General features: G+C 26.3%; 1 long non-coding RNA gene and 1 pseudogene across 1 annotated transcript in view; one reads left to right on the top strand and one right to left on the bottom strand.

Annotated features, from left to right (window-relative positions):
• Window positions 1–1473: 1473 nt before the first annotated feature.
• LOC111032071 lies at window positions 1474–3896 on the bottom strand (annotated as a pseudogene).
• Window positions 3897–4333: 437 nt separating this feature from the next.
• The window catches only part of LOC111032101, a 33548-nt gene continuing 17266 nt past the window's right edge, over window positions 4334–20615 (top strand). Inside the window, exons 1-5 of the long non-coding RNA XR_002604282.1 lie at window positions 4334–4706; window positions 4887–5037; window positions 5260–5352; window positions 5435–5552; window positions 6509–6615. This is a non-coding gene — a long non-coding RNA (uncharacterized LOC111032101). The remainder of the gene's footprint in view (window positions 4707–4886; window positions 5038–5259; window positions 5353–5434; window positions 5553–6508; window positions 6616–20615) is intronic.

Genomic DNA, 20615 nt, shown 5'->3' with positions numbered 1-20615 from the left:
GATGTCAAGTAACTTTTGACTAAGTTACTTACACAATAGATTTAAGTTTTATTCAAATTATAGCAACTACGGAAATAATAACTACTCCGAAAAAATGATATAATATTTAGTCCTTACACAGTCACTGGCCCGTAGACACCAAAAACATGTTGGTTTTTTGGAGGGGGGGGGATTAGAATATAAATAACCTAACAAATGAACCCTTAACTTGCTACGGCTATGAACACAGATGTTAGGCTATTAATGATACAATCTCATACAATTGTCTTGAAAATTAAACATTCATATTTATTCTTAATAATGTTAAAAGTTATTATAATTAGGTACCTAATTAAACTTAACGAATGAAAATCGTCTTATTATTAACATCTACTAGTGAAAATATATAGTATATTAGTCTCTAAAAACTGGATTTGTTTAATATTTCACGTTTTTCTTGATTTTCTTTTTTTTCCCGACTCATTTGAAAATAACTAAGAACTTACTTTCAACCCCCTAAAGTACCAATTAGATTCACTTTCCCACTACAAAAGATGTTGAAGCAGAACATTTAAGCATTTTTATTAAAAATATACCAATATACTCGTATACTGATATATTGTTATGGAAACATTTTAAAAATAATATTAATATTATAATAATAATAGGTACTAAAACTAATCTATAGGAACTAACACTACTGAAGTTTCAAAATATTTAAATTATACTATTATAGTCAAATTTCTGGGTCTTATATTTATTACTGCAATATGTGTAATCATGACATATTGTACAATACATACCTTTGAGTTTTATTACTTTCATGTTGGTTTGATATTATATTATGAATGTTTTTTTAATTTCAAAGTACTGATCTCCAGTTGTACTACCAGCACATAAAAATGTATTATTATAATTTTCATCACATAAATCGCAGTAAGCTTTATTTCCCAGAGTCCTACGCGTTTAGCGTAATTACAAACCATAGACATTATACTACTAGACAAGGAATGAGTGTGTGGAAAGCGCAACTGGTAATCGGAATAAAAATCCCCAGACTAAAATACTACTCACAAACATATACAAATTATTGAATAAATATTTTAGTGTAATTACGAACATTATTAATATTTAATTACTAATATATACTTATACTGAGTAATATATACTTAAAAGTTAAAATGTAGAACATTTTTAATTTTTATGGCTAAGGATTGAAATTTCAAATTTTAAAATATTACCAACGTTTCTTATATTTTGACTATAATGTAATTAAAATATTAAGAAGCCTTTTTACAAGTTGTACTTTATACAGATATATTTATAAAATTAAAATTAAAATAATTATCAAATTATTGAATGTATGTACTAGGTACTCAAAAAAAAAAAATATATATTTTGCATACCTACGTCGAATAATAATAATAAAATAATTATTGTCAAATAATAGTTCACCCACTGTGGCACTGTTAATTATAAAATTATCTCCTAATATTGTGGTTTACTGAATTCAAATAATCTGGAATATTTATTTTATCACTCACAAATCTGACACAAAATTTTTGTAATCTTATTTCCGTCGTCCTCATTTGTCCAAGTTTGTTATTTTTTTTATTGCTTTCTCCAACTCCATCCAATGCTAATAATTTCATAATCCGCAGCAACTTCATATTTCATTTTTCTTATTAAATGCCAAACTGTGGGATGTTTAATACCAATTAAATGGGAAAATCGATTTTTCCAACCTTCTGTCTATATGTTCTATGTCTATTGCTGTCATCATTTGATATGGTTGTTTGGTATATAAGGTGGGAAAACTGGATTAATCCTCCGAAGACGAATGTTGGAATCGTCCGTCTCTATTCAAAATATATTAATAAATCTTCTGCTCCAGTGGGTATATTTTTTATTAAATACTCTATGCCATATTTAACTTCATGTAAAGGAAAGCCAAACTACTAACCATAGTACAGAACACGGAATACTTCGTATTTTTTTAAACCGTTCGCACAAACCTAATTTTTGCAACTTTCAAAATATCGACCGACAGAGATGTTGGAAACATCCTTGAATCGTATTATGGCTGCCTAAAATCAGATTTGCTGCGTTCATAACGGCTAGTTCAAAATCCATATTTATATAAACGGGATCTGGATATTTTCCCCGTTTTTCATACTCATTCATTACAGTGCGAAGAAAATGCTCATAAGTAAATTGTGTTTTCCGCTCAAGAACACGGTAAACAGTTATAACAAAAATCGAATTTTTTTAAACTCAAAATACATTCAGTTGTTTAAAATATTCAGGTACCAGTCCAAAATTTCCATCCATGAACCAAGTATTAGAACTTGCTAAAATCGCATCTGGACCATTATCATCTAATAAAAATCGTTCTTCTCCGTATAGCACCATTCACCTAAACATTTTATATTTTTTTATTTTTATATTCTGAGCGGAGCGATGATGTATTGATTTTAAACAAGATTACAAGAAACCTCATAAGTTAGTCTACCTTTATTAAAACAAAAATATCTACTGAAATAAACCTAAAGAACTAATAAAAATCGAAATTTTAAAATTCTTATCGTTTTAATATGTTATTTCGTAAAAAATTGAACTTAAAATATCTGCAAAAATAACTTAGCTTATATATTTTTTAGATTTTTTTGATTACAGTATAAAATATTTATGAGAATTCTTATGAGTAATTAATACTGTAGCCAAAAAATCTATAAAAATATATATAAACCCGTTTTTTCCTATTTCAAGTTGTCATTTAAAAATATTATTATATTTTACACACACAATGACATTGTATTTTCAAAAACAATTTATAGCAATATGAACGAGTATTGTTTTTTAACTTCGAGTCGAGTCAAGTTAAAAATTAAAATATTCGAAAAATGCTCAGTACTCGACTAACACTAAAAATATAATACAACAAATATATAAATACCTCTAATGACTAATTCTTTTCTACACGCCGGTTTTGAAGGATCGTTGTAACCCCTGTGGTTTCGAATTGTCTTGTGTTACGTGTTCTTCCTATGGTAATTCGACTAATACTTTATGTGATGATACATTACTCACAGTCAGTGATGGCGCAAACATTTTGAGCTTTTGAAGCAAATTGTACATTCTTAATATTTTTACCACTGACCATCCCTTTTATTACATCAAAATGATAGTTTACTATGTTAATTATCATATTTGTTATGAAAATAATTGTACTGAGGTGTTACAATTAAACCACCGGCACCCACCTATAATAGACAACGAAGTAATTGCTTCAAATAGTATTATATCTCGCCGCCACTGCTCACAGTCACTCAAACCTCTCACTACATAAGGATCTTAAAATTGAAACAGTCTCTAAAACAGCCAAAAACTACTACAAAAATTTACACACCAAAACAGCTAACCACACAAATCCATTGATTTCCAACTTGGCCAGTGACTTCATGCCTAATAAACCCCCACGTCGACTAAAAAGACACTGGTGTTGCCATCTCCTGAATCCCGAACTGCACTAATTAAAAAAATAAAACTCTCTCCCCCAAGCTAGAGGGTATCCACCTTAGTGGGCCTCCCTCCTCAAGCCATTCATGGTGTTCCTTTATTATTATCAAATATACTTATTGTATGTATATAAATCTTCTATTCTGTAAATATTCTATTTTATCTAATAAATAAAAAAAAATATGAGTCAGTTAATTTCTTCTTGGTTAAATGAAGATATGGAGTATCTTTAATTATAATTTAGTTGTTGTACTTCTGTATCATGAACGAAATGTGTACTGAGACCTATAATATTATGTGGTCCACTGAAAATCGCTGCTAATTTTTACTGTACTATACTATATTTGATCATGGTCATTCCCATTTATTCTAAGATAGCGAGTCGAAATTGTGTTCGTGAGCCCATTACAGATAAAGTATAGTTGATATATATATTATAGATTATCAAAGGTACCTAATATTATAGATACTATAGTAAGTTGTACTACACCACACACTACACTAGAATAGGTAACATTTGAAGTTCCTTATTCTTATATAGACATATTGTATGTAATATTATCAAAATGTTATAGAAAATAACCTAACCAGATGAAAAAAAAAATCATTTCAGTTATTTAATTTTACAGAATTATACATAATATCGCAGTATTCTACGACGCGATATTATTAGTATAAAGTATACATTTGTAATTAAATATTGATAATTATGTAATCACTAATTTGACACTAATTAAAAAAAAATATTTGTTCAATAATTTGCATGTGTTTGTGAATAATATTGTAGTCGGGGGATTTTTATTCGGTAGTGTATATAATATACGATGGGTAGCAGTATATGATATATAGATTATTGTATTTTTTCATAAAGATAGCCTACATTGCTGCGATATTATGTTGTTACCATGAACTAAGACTAAGATATCTTGATTTTTTTTAATATCTTAGTTCGTGGTTGTTACGTGGCTCGTGATACTATTGTTGAACACAGTTCTTATCTGGTACAAGTAGGTGCATAGTGTAGGGTCTGTGTTCCAAACTCAATTTTTCTTGGACACTGTTATGTGCGTTGGAAAGAAAATTTTTATTTTCGATAGTACACTCAAATTTAGTCTATTCTGTGGTACCTACACCTCTGCGAGACTGTCTCATCAAGACTTCAAAAATATTTTAACAACAATCAAATCAACAATTTTTTACCTACCTAGGTATGTTATGTTAAAACATTTTGAGTTGTGAACTAAAATTATGTGATATAATTTGTAGATATTCAAACTTCTAAATCAAATATAAATCCATTATTATAACTATCTATAACGTTGTCTAACACTATCATTTTTTATTTAGTTTTAAATTGTTAAGCTTATTTTGTTGAGATGTATTATTAGGTTTTACATAAGCAAGCCATACTCCTGCGGAGCTTACATTAGACCTTTCCATTACCTCTTCATCTAACCGGTATCCTGATGACATGGAACAATATGATTCTGACGGAGTTGACGATCGCCCAGAAATACACCAGTGGTGCCATTTCTTCGGGTAAAAATTTGTATTTTAAAAATAAAAGTTATACCCGGTAAGGTCGAGAAATACGAAATATAAAAAACTGTAATACCTACTTAATTTAATAAATTAAAATAATAGTTAACTATTGTTCGTTTTTCAAAATGTATCTACGTCAAAAGACAATTACCGTATAATTGTATAGCTCATAGACTCAAAATATAAAAACTAATGTACCTACCTATTATGATAAACTAGGTGACTGTTGTTTCCATATAAAATGTTCATACGAATAAAAGGAGAAGACGCACGAACTCGCCGATAGTCGATACCACGAACATAGTAATTATGGTAATACCGATCTTTGTCTGTGTGTGTGTGATAAGATGCGCAATATTTTAGAGCGCTTTTGTAACTAAAATCGTTTTTATAGTATCTTTACCTGACTTAAAATGAGAATTGGAAGAAAGATTATGGGTACCTACAGTACACACTGCACATGTCTTGGTAGGCATTTTTTTTCAGACACCAGAAATGAATACAACGTTTGGGTAAGTAGTTATCTATTTCATATTTTTTTTTAAAACAACACGTTTGTGTAAAAGTCTCATGATATTTCAAAGAACTGTAACAATTAGGTATCGCATTTTATTGATTTAAATCCCGGATACTATTTACAGTATAAATTCACTATACAAATAATATAATATGAAACGATGTCTCAATTTTCCCGGCACGATACTTGGCTGTATTATGCTGAAAGTCATTTGAATACAATATAATAATTAATGTGTATAGTAATTGTATAGTAATATATATGTATAATAATTCAGTTATTTTGTTTAAATTGTAAAACATTATTCACGGGTAGGTATTTGAAACTAATAAAGCATATTATTATTATATTTTATACACATTACACATTATAGTAACATTTTCAAATGCAAGGTTTTTGGAGAAAATTAATTCAATCTAGGTATCTCTGTATTAGGTGTTATTAGTAAAATACGTTCTTTAATAACAATGTATGAATATATCAAATATTAATATAATATATTAATTAATGTAGGTTATCTTCGCTCAGAATTGTTTTTTGAGATGGCAGGTATAATGAATTTATATCATTAAAATTAAAATTTACCACATCCATTATCTACAGTGACCCACCCACTACTTACACGACACCATTGAGTACCTACCCGCTTGCACATCTATTGTTAAAAAAAATATATATTATTTTATTGGATCACTACTTATACAGTGCAAATTTATTTTCTCATGTAAAATTCTATCAGTGGCGTGGTGGATTTCAGATTTTTCGGTTGTTTTGAAAATTCACATTATTCTCTTCCCTATTAATCCTTTCGCTACGCTACTGGATGCTATGCAGGTGCAGTTCCAGAGACATAGTTGGGGAGGAGGGCTAAGGCATAATTTACAGAAAACTTTCGATATTTTAGTATGTTTTTTTTTGTAATTTTGTTTTAACAATAAAATTTTTTTTTAGAAATACGGGCTTGGGAGGGATTCCAGTTTCTAGCCCTCGGGCCTCCCTGGAGCCTCCTTTAATGCGACGATAACATCTGAAGCAGAGCAGCTGTACTGCAGTAGTAGGTAGGTATTAAATATTATAGTTGTTACTTATAAGTTATTAAGTATATTGTGTAGGATATTTGGATATTGTATACCTACATCTATAGACCTATTCATTTAATTTATAAGCTTATGCCTCCGCGCGTTATTGAATACGAGCGTAGGTATCAATCTTTTGAGCGTTTATGTATTTGCCAATTTGTTAGCATACATTTTCTAAAAATATTAGTTATTTATTTTTCTAAGCATATTCATTAATTATTTGTTTAGAGATTCCTATAGGTAGGTATCTAGTATATTATAATTAATGAGATTCAATAACCTTATTAAATTTATCATATATAGTTAAAAATTGTCGATTTAATTTTTTATATATTTAATATACTCACGTATTGGTTGTATACAAAATAGTTTGATTAACCTTATGTTTCAATTAAAATGTATTAATTCCTAAGAGCAAACCTCACTAAATAAAATGTTATTCAAATAAATCGTTTAATATATTGTGTAATTAGAATAGTAAAAATGATGAATTTAATTTGCCTTATAAAAACTGTTTTTACTGGTGGGTCGTATTGTAGGTATGAATTAAACAAAACTTAAAGGACAACTAAATACAAGAAATAATTTGTAAATAAAATAATTTATTGCTGCTTAAAAATTTAAATACAAGGAACCTAAGTAGGCCCTTATTCAAAAATTTATTAAAAAAATTGTATAGGTCAATAAATATTATTATGCTATATAATGTGTATAATATCACTATAGGTACGATAGGTCTTAAAGGTCTAAGCCCCCAAACATTTCCTAATTTGTTTAAGTTTATTTAATATTATTATAATAGAGCTTGAACCCTCCCCCACAATTTTAAAACGCTATTTACCCTAATAAGTATCACGTTATATTCATAAAATATACGTACCTGATAAAAAAAAAATGACATTTAATTAGTTACTTTATGTTAAGTAGATACTAGATATGTAGTGTTTAAGGTTTATTGTCTTATGGGAGGTAGGTTACGTAAATTTAAGAGTTTAAGAAATAAATTTGATAAGATATATAATATAGTCGATTATACTTTCATATTTTTAGGATCATAAATTGCGTTAAGTATAAAGTAGAAACAAGGAACTTAAAGCATTCTCATAGTATGTGATTTTCCTTATCCACCTTATAATTTAAAGTCAATGATTGGCACGTGCCAATTTCACCTAGGTTATTACAGGACATTGACGGTAGGTAGGTAAGTACTTGTTTTCCACCGCTGACTTTGATGTTTGTGTTAAGTAGTTACACAAAAATCAAGGGAAACCACATTTTTTTTGTATACAGCTTGATGTTTTGGTACAACTGGTCAATACTGAAAAATATATAAATATAAATTATAGGTATTTATGTTTATTATTATAGCTATAATAAATCATATACAATATTCAAATATATATGACTCATATAAAATTACGAGAAGAGACCTAAACGAATATCAAATTTAACTATTTAATTTCAGAAAATTATGTACCTATTTTAATTACTTAACTTGTTACATATAGATTATAGGTATTTACTTATTTATTCAAAACAAATCTAAGCTTTTATTATCTGGATTTATTATTTAAAGTAAAACATTTTTGTTTACTTTTCCATTAAATTCAACCTATTTTTGGAGATTTCTGTGTTTATAAATGATTTTCCAATACTTTTATTTGTAAGTTGTATACAATTATAAGAGCTTGATATTTTCGACCTGTTAAAGTCTTAACACATCATTGTACCTAATTAATAAATATATTGATATTCATTTAATTGAACACACCTATAGTTTTGGTAACAATAAATAAGTGCCATTATATAATTTTGTTATAAGTAGGTTATAGTTAGTGAGTTAGTTTAGGTTGCTAGTTGATATTATCTGTTCCATTAGCATTAAATGATTCATACCTTTTGCATACATTTCGTACATCAACGAAATTATCACATGCTTGCGAATTGTAATGAATGTTTTCCTTACCTATTTGATATTTTAAACTTTAACAACTTTCAAGATGTTTGTCCGATATAGTTGGTCGATCCTTAGTTCCTTTTCTTGGTGTTTTCCATTCTTGAAAACAATTGTTCTGAAATATATAGGTACTGCCGAAAAGTAAAGATATGAATAATGCGTGATCGTGGATCCCGTGGATGGTATGTTCTTTTAGTTAGATATAATTTATAAAAATCTAATGAAGGTTACTGATCAAAAATGCCTTGAATACATATCTCCAACCATGTAATAATATGATATTTTCTCGAAATCGCTCCGAGTTGATTGATTGATCACCCGTATCTGGTTAATATGTGCCCGACACCCGTGTTATCCAACTATTGGGTCCGGGGATCCCAATAAAGATAACACTTTCATGTACTATTACATTAATTTGAAGTGTCTTTCATTTTTTAATATTTTGTAGTTTTATATTTTTAAAAAAATGTCCAATAATATTATCTACAATTAATTGATAGTATTGAAATTAAAGTTAGGGCCGCATTAAAATCTACTGTGTGCAGTGGACTGGACACACCTGCAGCTTTAAAGTATAATGTGTCTTTATAGTTATATAAGAAACATAATCATTTTACTACTCATTATTAATTTTCAACTGCATAGTATTTCACATGAATGCATGATAAATTATCTGGTATATAATAGGTAAGTAAGTACCTATATAATTTTTATCAATACCTATAATCAAATACCTCCAATAAACCATTTTTACTGTTTTTATTTTTTATATTACATAATATGCTATACAATAATATGGTTTAATATATCTGGAAAATGTTGTATATTACATAATAACTTACCATTTATTTATTGATCTGTTTTATTTTTGTGTAATGATCGATGATCACGTTTCAGAGTTCTGTGTTCTAAAAGTTTTATTTAACTAACTCTAACGAATTATAGTAGTACCCATATAAATATAGTTAACTTATTGAGAATTTGATACAAATGTTACCAGTTAGTATAGAAATTTAGAGCATAATTTTCAATTAATTAATCAACTACCTACCTGAAGTGTGGTGAAATTATACATTATTTTACGATTTAACAGATCATCGCACTTGTATTTGTTGTTTTCATTTTACTAACATACGTCTGTGTGTTACTGCTATTTTTTCAAGATTTCAGGCTAGTTGTATTATTATTTTTTGTTCTACGATCATGGATCACCATGGTTATATACTTATTGTGACTGTTATTACAGATTGTATATTTTCCAATTAATGCAAAAAAAAAAAAATACCAAACATAGCAAATTTGCGTCCAGCTGAACCAATTTTGTGTACTGTTATTTTTAATATTAGAATGAATCTATTATCAAACATAAAGATACATAAGGGCATTATCTGTGTTTGAACCTCGGTATTTGTATTTAAATTGTAAAGTGACTAATATATTATTTTACCTAAAATGGGGTAACTTTGATAATTTTTTACTGTTTTATGACAATTTTACTTATTGTTTTATGGATAACTCCTGTAGTATTAACAATACTCAATAACTCCTAAATTTAAATATTCGTTACAGCTAGTTATGATAAATAGTTAAAAGTTTTAATTTTTAAATTTCTGATGTTATCTTTTGAGATATCAATCTTTTTAATATGCTATCAAAGTTACACAACATAGTGGGGAACTTTGATACCTATATTTCTTAATATGATATCAAAGTAACTTCATTTTATGAAAAAAAATGAAATCATCATGGTATTCAAGTGAATAAAAATATATGGGTATCAAAGTTACCCCATTCTACTACATTATACATTGTACATTATACGAGTAGGTATGTAAAATATTTATCTTAACTAAAGATGCTTATAACTCACTTAAAACTTTAAATATCGTAAAAACTGACCTTCAAACATTGTATGTAATGTCCGCAACATTAAAATTGATAGTGTATGTCAAATGTTGATTCACTATTTCACTCTAACATTAAAGTTATAATAATACAAATTATTTGGTCCTGCTGAACTTAAATTTGCCATATTTTAAGTACCTATATGTTTGTAAGTTGACGACAATACATCATTCAAGTATATCGTTGAATATTTAAAAATACTCAGTTATTTTGATAGAAATTGTAAAAAATGTAGTTTTCAAGTGAACCTAAAAGATATTTATGGTCAATTTTACATACAAATACCTACAAATTTTGGTTTTGACAAACATTTAAAATTCGAAATACGACTTGAAAACCATACATGGTTCGGTTTTGGTACCTACTATAAAGTAGTAAACCGAGCTTTGTTATTCGAATGGTAGATATGATTTATCATTAAACCATTGCTTATTATTATTTAATCATAATGACGTGTAGTCATACTTAGAGGTGAGCAAAGCGAGCAAGGCCCTACACGACAACACCCAGTTTCTGTAGCAGGTGTACCTATTCTACTTAATATACCCGCGACCTTGTGCAGAGTCTACACTCTACGACCCATCCAAAATAGTGGCCTACTCAACGTGCAATGATAGTCCAATTTTTTTTTCATAAAAATAATAAGTGCATTCTATAAACTGCAATTATTGTTTACCACAATAGCTAACAAATGTTTCAACACATTGATGTCATGGCATGCGGAAAACACCTTCAGCTAAAACTATAATGGATAGAGCAATCAGCAATTATTAGATGATTCACGACCTTGCAAAATTATTATATTGCATTATTACTGCAATTGCAGCAACAGTTCATATAAAAATGTTATTGTACTTTTAGGTGTCAGTTTATTCTAACAGGGAAAATTGTCTTCAATATTCATTGAGTTGAAGGTTATAATATACCGGTCAACCATAAACTAAATTATAGGAAATAATTTTAGATTTTGCACAGAGCGAGAAAGTCTTATTGGCTTAATATTTTTATAAATATAAATTATAATATGATTTATGTTTCAAAAAAAAAAAATGTTGGGTCATTGAAACATCTACTTAACTTGAGAATGAATAACAAACAAGGATGGAAAATTACACTTTAAAAGCATTCATACTATATACCTTAGTTCCCAGTTTCTTTACGTAATTAATGAGTCTCAAACAAGATTTAACATAATATGTAAGAACTAGGTAATATTATTTTGCCACCTTTCCTATAAAAAGTTCAAGTAAGTTTTTAGTAATCTCGGTTTTTTGGCCAACTGGTTAAACAATTTAAAATATAGCAAGTTAATCAATAAAAAATGTAGACAGTTAAAATGTCTCATTAGTTTTTCAAATCATTAAATTATTAGCTCCCTATGTTTTTTTTATATGATTTTCAAAGTAGTTTACTAGGGTCTATAGGTTTATACCAGTATTGTAAACATTAAGTAGTAGGTATATAAAAACATGCGGTTTCCCTTGATTTTGGAGCACGTAATACAAACGCTAGTTGTGAAAAACAAGTGCCGTCAATGTCCTGTTTTAACCTAGGTGAAAATAATGGCACGTGTTCATAATGTTTTTGCGTCACATTTATGCCTCTGCGAAATTAATAACTATAGGCACTATTAATTGGAAACAATCTAATTTATGCCACAAAAAAAAAGTTCAAGGTTAAATATCAAAATCTAAATAAAAAAATCTAAATTAAATAATCAAATGACTTTGTAACATTTTAGATAGTTAGATAGTACTTTCAACGATAAAAATGTGTTTCAATAATATACAAATCTTAATTTATTACTAATTTTTTTTATTTTTTTTTGCTGTTTCTGGAATTTATAATATATAATATTTATAATATAAGGTGTTTTTTGGATTTTTATTTTAATTATTTGTTCATTTTTAAAAAATTTTCACAAAATTAAAGAAGTTTTATTTCATTGATGATTTTGATTTATTCACGTCCAATTTCCCATTTAAAATTTTTTCAAAACTAAATAATTTTAAAATTATTAATTTGACGAAATATTTAGTTTGTTGTGTTTTATTATTTAATATAGGTAAACATTTTATTATTGAATTCTAAACAATTAATTTGAAAAAGTATTTAACAAAAATGGTGTATTAAGTTCTATTGTTTTTTTTTTAAGACAGTTAGCATAGAGTTCTTTATGGAATCATACTAGGTATAGTTTTATTTTATTATTTTAATATAATATAGGGACGTAACTAATGGTATACGCGTATTTATTATAAAAACGGGCGTAGTCCAATATCAAGTAATATATTTAATAAATGCAATTACTTCGACTAATATATACATTATAAAGGACATATAATTATAATGAATTAGTGCGAATTAAAAACATTGATAATTAAAATCATATGCCAATGATTGATTAATAAATTAAATATACTCACTCTAAACTATTTAGTTGAAAAATCACTTCATTATAACTTTGACTTCTTTCAATTTTTTTTAACAAATTGTTATATCTATGAGCGTACAGAGAGTTTAACTTGTTGTGTTTGTGCATAATATATATTTTATATTATACACGCGTCTAACATTTATGTAATTGTTTTGTTATTATTTTACGTCAGACTATAATAGATACAGCAAATAAAATTGCGTATCTACCTACTATGATATAATTAAATCGTATTATTATAACTAACGATTAAAGACTATATATTATTACAAATCAAAATGCGTTCATACTGTGATAAAATTAAATCGTACTATTATCATTAACGATTAATATAATATAATATTTTGACATTAGAAATTAGAATATTTGTCTATGCATTGTTACTTATATAGCTAATAGATATACCTACTTTTTAATTTATGATAAAAATATTAATACATTTAACTATCTTATTTTCTTATTTTCTCTAAACGTTTGTTATTTTTTCGAAAAAAAAAATTAAAACTAATATCATCTCCAATTTTTGGTCTGTATATTTACTTTCCCCCCCCCCCTCCGCTGATGTTACCCTGAAGTCAGTATATCTATAGTATAATATATACATTGTGTATACAAAACATATACCTACAATTTAAGCAATCATAATTCCTATTAATATAATATATAGTTTAAATTTAAAATGAATTAGTTACCTAACTTTTATATACATATATCCATACTTATAGTCTATAGAAGATATTTGAGGATCAGTAGTTCAAACTATCAGTATTTCAACATTTTTGAATAAGTTTTCATAGGAACATATAATATACCTACTACTTTTAGTAAGATTGAAATTATTTATTATTTTTATAATAAAATCTAGTTACAAAAGTCAATACCCAAGTTATACTAATTAGTAGGTAATTAATAATTCAGTCTTAATACCGGATATTATTGTAAATTAACTTGTACAGTTGTACCTTAATTTATCTGTATATTTTATATAAAATAAACTTAAAATATAAGTGTTTGATCTTTGATAACACATCGATATTAACATAAACATTTGTGGTTTATAAATAATAGAATATCTATATATTATATTGAATAACGGACCTAGATTTTAAAATTCACTGACCCTGGCCCGTATTTTATTTCAAAATATGATATAATATTAAGAGAGGTGCAATATTACGCCCTTGTCGTTACATAAAACGTATCTATAGCTTATACACTAATCTCAATATTGGGCTTAGGTTATCACCAGAAGACGATTTTGACATTGATATAATTTATCTTAAAGACACTTTTGTTGAGAAAAATGATCAAATTAATTATTTTTGTTGTTGTTTGGACTAAGTAAAAATTATTTTAAAAAAAATAAATCTTGAATAAGTTCCTAACATACATTTCTGTAAATATAGTTATAATCATATATTACTAATAAATTTAAATTTGGTTTCAATTAATTTGTAATGATGAATTAAAATCTAAAAATAATCCCAAAATTAAGTGTAAACCATCAAGCTAACCTTGGAAAATTATTTTATTGTAATAATTGAATGCGTTCATATTGAATTCTAACTGATCGGTATTATATTAATAACATTCAGGCGATGTGTAGCCTTGACATAAATTCTGTTGAAGGCCGGATTATCACTACAAAATTTAGGGTGGACCTTTTTTATTTTTTATCCACAGACTCATAGTTTACCCGGAAAATTAGTGTCACCGAGATTATTCATCATTAGTTTCATCATTTATTTCATTCAATGTTCTTTCTAAATAAACTGTACATTTTGTTACATATAAAGTGCAGACATAAGGAGTACAAATAAAAATTGCATTAATCAAAGTATTATTATTAAGTATTATTTATATAAGTACAATGTACATATAAATCATAAATAATAAAATTGCTTAAAAATGACGTTTCAAGGATGAAAAATATTATTTTTATTATGATATCGACAATATTTTTTCAATTTTTGAGTATCTACTGTAGGAACAACTTGAATACGAGAGAATATAAAATATGAAATAAATTGAGTATTTGATTTCATATCTTATAAAGTATTAAATATTGGTATAAGGGATTAGCATATTGAAAAATTGATCTTGAATTTGTTTAAACGTATAATTTGGCTTGGTTTATAAACAAAATATATTGCAAGATTTAAAATTGTGTACACAACCCCAAAGAAGATTTAATGTTTTGTATTTAGGTTATGAATATAAATTTTTTTTATAAACTGTTTTTACAATGATACTACAAGTTAGAGAGCTTTATTACCAATTTATCAAAAACGTCAATAATAATTTTTTAAAGTTCTTTTATACCTACTGGATAAACTTAGTCGAGTTAATTTTGGGATTCCGATCATAATGAATAATGATGCGTGCAAGCTAAATCCTTTTCAGTTTTTCATCTAGATTGAACTTTTTTTTTAAACATGGTAGGTAAATCAAACTGTTTTACACAAATCCGAGTAAATTTATGAAAATGGTAGTGTTGGATCATGTAATTATTTGATTTTTGTATTAATCAAAAGAGTTATCATGGGTAAGTAGGTAAGACAATTATCTAAAATATGATAGTCTTAAAATGTTCAGAATAACATTTATCAATGTACACATTATTCACAAAAAGGTATGTATACCTATCCTAAATTGCCTAGTTTTAAACGTCTTTGTATCAAATTTAGTGTCTATTTTCCACCGCCAATTATGATTTACAAGTTCACAGCCAGGTGAGGTATAGGATAGTTTGCTACAATACTGTATTTATTGCGCTTGCTGTTTTATGATTTTAGGGATATAGCCATATAAGGCTATGATATTAGGCTATGATATTATCGATATGATATAGATAATATGTAATAAGTAAACTTTATTTAAATTATTAAGTTCTATGTAGGAATTTATTTTTCCATAATAAATGTGTTGTACTACAATTTTTGATAAATAGATAGTAAACTTAATGACGATATTTTATACAGCATTTATAAATCGTTCTTGTGAAATAATTTTTAAATTTACATTTATAAGTACTTAATATAATATTTATTAAATAATATTATTCATAAAAATATTTTCGGTTTTTTATCTATAGTTGTTAACAGTTACATATAGTTTACAGTGTTAAAATCATGATTAGGTTGTCTGCTTTCTCAACAGTATCTACTTATAGCCATTCCCGTAGGCTATTAACTTTTTTCTAATTTAATTTCTCTACGCCATGTTCATTTATTACATTATACCTTCCGCAAGAGTGTAAACATGAGTAGTTTTTAGGTATTTGGTGTCACGTGTTTATAGATAAGAGATAATTTATTTTTTCGTTCTCCTCGCCATTTTAGTTTTATATAGTTTTTAATCACTGTTTAATGTAATTAAATTAAATAACAATGTCTGACAATAAAGCTACACAAATAAATAATAAATAAAGTTTTAAAGGATAAATTTGGTTTAGTTAAATATAATAAACTTTTCATTGGGCTTGTCTAGGTGAAATTTCCCGTTTTATTAATCATTTCAGACTTTTGATTTACACGCTCCTTAATTTCAATATATTTCAACTTAACGAAATATACCTACGAATTATATATTTTAATATAATATTATTTAAATATTCAATTTTTATTTTTAAATGTTCTATAAAATAAACTGTAATTTCAAGAAAATATCGCGACTACGATACTTTGTGTGGTGATCAGTAATCAGTTCTTTTATATCTACCTATTATTTCTTTATAATAATGCCCCTACCATGTCGAATCAGTGGCGCCGATCTACATTTTTGTATAACGACCGTATTAGTGGTAATACAATGCATCATTGTAGAATGGGACAAGGATGTATTTTAGCCACTTGGTATTGGTATGGAAATACCTTAAATACGGTATACGAAAATATGCCAGTATATCTTTAAAATTGAGATACCCCAAAAAATATTTATTTATTTCTGGAATAATAGGTACCTATTGAAGTTTTACTGAGGTTGGGTTAAATCAGATGTAATATGATTATTTATTGTCGACATTTTGGTACATTCGATAAGTGAGTATTGACAATAACACTTTCTTATATTTATATTTTATATAGGTAGGTAGTTAAGAAAAAGTGAGCCAATTATTGTTATATTTATGTAACATAATATTATAATTTATAGTTAACTGTTTTAATTTTTAAATTTTAGCCAATTAGATAATTTTAATATGTAATATAGATTCGCTGGATTGATTCACGATATTTTTTTTTAAAATATTGAGTGGAGTTAATTATTTTATTGAAATTCTTAAATTGTTTTTATTATGTTTTGATGAATGGCTGAGAAAAAAAAATCACAACTAGACGAAATTCTTAACCTATGGCTATTTTTATATGGCAATTATGAATCTCTCTACTTTGAAGTACACATGAGACACAACAGATATAGATCATACAAACAAAACAAATATTGAACACATTATAATTGTGAAATCTATACATATCAATACCTTGGTTTGTTGATAATATTTATACATACCTAAAAATTATAGTACACAAATATACACTGAATATAATATGATTATGGAATTGATTAAATACTTGTACATATTTAATATTTTTAAAGATATATTTAATTCATAGTAAATACCTAATTGTAATTCTTTTAATAAAATATTTTTTTTTTAGTGTAGACGTATAGTAAGTGTCTTTATTCGATTACATTGTTCAGAAATCATAAAGCAGCTAAATGTGTAAGGATGTTTTACGTAACGTTTTATATTGTATCACCTTGAAAAGTGTGTACCACAAATAAATGAATGGGTACCTACCTATACTTATATTTACCTCAATAATCAATTAGAAAAAAATACAATACATTTTTAGTTTTCATATAGTACCTATTATTAAAATGTATACTCAATTAATTTTTTTAATTGTTTGGTTATAGGCATTGTGTTATTTTGTAGTAGTACAAGATAAAATTATAAATTACATAATATTCATTTTTTATATAAGTATTAATATTTAATAAGTAATCTATTAGGTTTCAGCGGTATAAGAAAATATGTATACCTAACCAGTACTTTATTATCACTGTTGTATCGTATAAATTAATATTAATATTATTAATATTTATATACGGAGTAGGTATGTCTAATAAATTATCATGTCACATTGTCTCTTATATCATAATATTCAATATTCATCTTAAGAGGACGCAACATACTCGAATATTTTGTCTTACGACTTGCACATGCGTAATAGGTATATTAAACTATGTATATGTACTTTCCTATCACATATGAACAATAGCGGTACACTTTTTAGGCTATTTTTAAACTTTTAGTAATATTTATTTAAAAAAATATTTTACTACTTATACAATTTATTGATAAAATTATGAGAACATAAATTACTTATCTATACATGATCTTGATTCAAGCTTGGATAAGTATTTAAAAAAAATATTTTCTATACAGGTACTTATAAAAATATAAAAAGAACTCTAATAATTAAAATTAAGGTTTTTAGTTTTTACCTAAGCATATTTCGTACTAATAATAATAAATAGACGTATAGTCGTATAAGTATTCCACAATTACAATAAGACTATCATAATTATATAAATACTATAATAATGTGAATAATAAATTAATAAAAAATACATATCATTTTATTCCTGTATATATAATACATGATAAATGTTAAATAATTTAAAATAATAAATAATAAATGTTAACAATGTTATATTACTATCATTTAATTTATTTAAAAATACTAATTTTTCTAATTTAAGTAAACAAATAATAAGTTACCGTTATTTTAAAACAATTTTTTTTATGATCTGGGAATAGTCACTGCTATATAGAAGTTGTCGAGAGGTACTCGTCATTGAGAGGGTCACTCAATGTAATGAATATGTAACATTTTAATTCAATGATAAATCATTGCATACGAAAAACGATTCTAAGTGGAGACTAGTAGGTTGAACTAATCTTTGGAAAAATTAAATCTCACATATAATAAAAGTAATAATAATATTATTGTATAAATATTGTTGAAAATTAATTTAAATTTGTATATCTAATTGTGTATCTATAGTAAATACATAGTAGCGAAAAGTGTTGCAAGTCCCTACGAATAATATTTTTTGAAGTAAAACAAAATGATAAAATATTTAGCTTTTGTTTAAAAATAAAATGTTGTCAAAATGTAAGCTTTAAATTTCAAACGGATATAAAAAAAGTTGAGCCTATGTATTTTAAATATTTTTTATGGCTATATATTATGCAAAATTTTAGAAACATCTTGTTTTAAATGTGCAAGCATTTCGATCAACATTTAAAGAAAAAATTTTAATTTTGATTGCCTGTAAATGTAGCTTAAATTAATTCTAAATATTTTGAAAATATCATTGTACACAGAAAATTATAATTTAAAAAATATCACCTATAGAGAAATGTTGCAACTTTCAATATTTTCAAGTACCTACTTTTTGACTAATAATAAAAATCGGTTGAGGACAAATCGTTATAATGTACTTTTAAATATCCAATGTCGTCAAGATTTAAACTTCAATCGCTCATAAAAAATAACGTGTCACTAGACTTATTTTTTTTTCATTTCCAGTAAAAAAAAATTATGAGCAATTTTGAATTTAATTTTCAATTCTTATTAGATGTTAAAATTTTAATCTTTATACATTTTTAAATAATACGAAATAGTTTGCAATTTTTCGAGTTTTAAAAAAAAATTCAACTTTGTATTTTAGATATTTTGTAATAATAAAATAATTTTTTAGCAAGAACAAGTCATATGTTGAGATTCCTCTTTATTAGATATCCCTTCTTGAGATTCGATTTTCAATCATTTTTGGTCTCAAATAAAAATATTGTTATACGTACATTGAATTAAACTAAATTTATAAATAGCACAATAAGAACCAAATTTTAAGAAAATCCTAATATAAAATGTATTTGCCGACAAATTCAAGTCTCTGCACTCTGTATTGTATAGTCTACGATTTACAATTATTCATTTTTTAATGACGACAAAAATACGAAATGACCCGTTTTCCCTAATGATAAAGGCTCTGCTTAGAATATAAAATTTATCAATAATTTAGATTTACACCCAAAATATATTTATATAAACCTGCACCATTTATTAATACATTCATAATATCATGATAGCAACATTCTAGTTCGATAGGATTATTCTTAAATTACTCCAATTCAGCTGGTAGATCACAAGGAAGAGACCTCTCTTTCGATATATTTAACGCATATCAGAGTATCAGTATTTGAGAATGATAAATACATTAAGTTCGCTTGTAAAGTTATGCCGATATGATGCTTATCGTGATGTGACTTACGGCCGCATAAAGCCGTTTGAAGGATACAGAACCAAGTGTCTTTAGCCCTGCAGAATAACCTCGAATTAGTGAAACCAGCATTTCCCCTAACTTAAATACAACAAAAATTAAATATTTTGCTTTACAAATATCATTTAAAGGTATCATACTTCCCTAACGATTAATTTCGAACTCTTACCTTCATTGAAAATGTAAAACCCCTAACAGCCGACTATATTACATGCTACATATTTTATATTTATATTGAATACATTCACACTTTCGATTTATACAAAATCGGTATTATATAAATCTATGTTTGGATCCATTAGGATATATTATGGTGTAAGTACT

The sequence above is a fragment of the Myzus persicae genome, unplaced genomic scaffold, assembly GCF_001856785.1.
Source record: "Myzus persicae strain clone G006 unplaced genomic scaffold, MPER_G0061.0, whole genome shotgun sequence".
NCBI classification, from domain to species: domain Eukaryota; kingdom Metazoa; phylum Arthropoda; class Insecta; order Hemiptera; family Aphididae; genus Myzus; species Myzus persicae.
Note: the sequence above shows the minus strand (reverse complement) of the source record. Positions and strands in the feature narration are given on the sequence as shown.